General features: G+C 41.9%; 1 non-coding gene across 1 annotated transcript; it reads right to left on the reverse strand.

The window, feature by feature from the left end:
- Window positions 1–337: 337 nt before the first annotated feature.
- On the reverse strand, window positions 338–445 carry LOC130952655 (small nucleolar RNA R71). Its single transcript, XR_009074832.1, has one exon. It is a non-coding gene; the product is annotated as a small nucleolar RNA R71 (small nucleolar RNA).
- Between the last annotated feature and the right edge of the window lie 1405 nt (window positions 446–1850).

The raw sequence follows: 1850 nt of genomic DNA on the forward strand, positions 1-1850 counted from the left end.
TCCTGATTTTTATGGGAGAAGCATCTCTATCCCTGCCATTGGAGCAAACAACTTTGAGCTTAAGCCTCAATTAGTTTCTCTAATGCAACAGAATTGCAAGTTCCATGGACTTCCAATGGAAGATCCTCATCAGTTTTTAGCTGAATTCTTGCAAATCTGTGACACAGTCAAGACTAATGGGGTAGACCCTGAGGTCTATAGACTGATGCTATTCCCTTTTGCTGTAAGAGACAGAGCTAGGATATGGTTGGACTCTCAACCTAAAGAAAGCCTGGACTCTTGGGAAAAGCTAGTCAATGCCTTCTTGGCAAAATTCTTTCCACCACAAAGATGGAGTAAGCTTAGAGTGGAGGTCCAAACCTTCAGACAGAAGGATGGAGAATCCCTCTATGAAGCTTGGGAAAGATACAAACAATTAATCAGAAGATGTCCCTCAGACATGCTTTCTGAATGGAGCATCATAGGTATTTTCTATGATGGTCTCTCTGAACTATCCAAGATGTCTTTGGATAGCTCTGCTGGAGGATCTCTTCATCTGAAGAAGACGCCTGCAGAAGCTCAAGAATTGATTGAAATGGTTGCAAATAACCAATTCATGTACACTTCTGAAAGGAATCCTGTGAACAATGGGACTAGTCAGAAGAAAGGAGTTCTTGAGATTGACACTCTGAACGCCATTTTGGCTCAGAATAAGATATTGACTCAACAAGTCAATTTGATTTCTCAAAGTCTGTCTGGAATGCAAAATGCACCAAACAATACTAAGGATGCTTCATCTGAGGAAGAAGCTTATGATCCTGAGAACCCTTCCATGGAAGAGGTGAATTACCTAGGAGAACCCTATGGAAACACCTATAATTCTTCATGAAGAAATCACCCAAATCTCTCATGGAAGAATCAAGAGAGATCTCAACAAGGTTTCAATAACAATAACGGTGGAAGAAACAGGTTTAGCAATAGCAAGCCTTTTCCATCATCTTCTCAGCAACAGACAGAGAGTTCTAAGCAGAATACTTCTGACTTAGCAACAATGGTCTCTGATCTAATAAAGACCACTCAAAGTTTCATGAATGAAACAAGGTCCTCCATCAGAAATTTGGAAGGACAAGTGGGTCAGCTGAGCAAGAAAGTTACTGAACTCCCTCCTAGTACTCTCACAAGTAATACAGAAGAAAATCCAAAAGGAGAGTGCAAAGCCATAACCATGGCCGAATTTGGAGAGGAAAGGGAGGAAGTGAACGCCACTGAGGAAGACCTCAATGGGCGTGCACTAGCCTCCAATGAGTTCCCCAATGAGGAACCATGGGAATCTGAGGCTCAAAATGAGACCATAGAGATTCCATTGGATTTACTTCTGCCTTTCATGAGCTCTGATGAGTATTCTTCCTCTGAAGAGGATGAGTATGTCACTGAGGAGCAAGTTGCTAAATACCTTGGAGCAATCATGAAGCTAAATGACAAGTTATTTGGAAATGAGACTTGGGAGGATGAACCTTCTTTGCTCACCAAAGAACTGGATGACTTGTCTAGGCAGAAATTACCTCAAAAGAGACAAGATCCTGGGAAGTTTTCCATACCTTGTACCATAGGCACCATGACCTTCAAGAAGGCTCTATGTGACTTAGGGTCAAGTGTGAACCTCATGCCTCTCTCAGTAATGGAGAAGCTAAGGATCTTTGAGGTACAAGCTGCAAGAATCTCATTAGAGATGGCAGACAACTCAAGGAAACAAGCTCATGGACTTGTAGAGAATGTTTTGGTAAAGGTTGAAGACCATTACATTCCTACTGATTTCATAGTCCTAGAGACTGGGAAATGCATGGATGAATCCATCATCCTTGGCAGACCCT

Source organism: Arachis stenosperma, chromosome 9, assembly GCF_014773155.1.
Source record: "Arachis stenosperma cultivar V10309 chromosome 9, arast.V10309.gnm1.PFL2, whole genome shotgun sequence".
In the NCBI taxonomy this organism is placed as follows: Eukaryota; Viridiplantae; Streptophyta; class Magnoliopsida; order Fabales; family Fabaceae; genus Arachis; species Arachis stenosperma.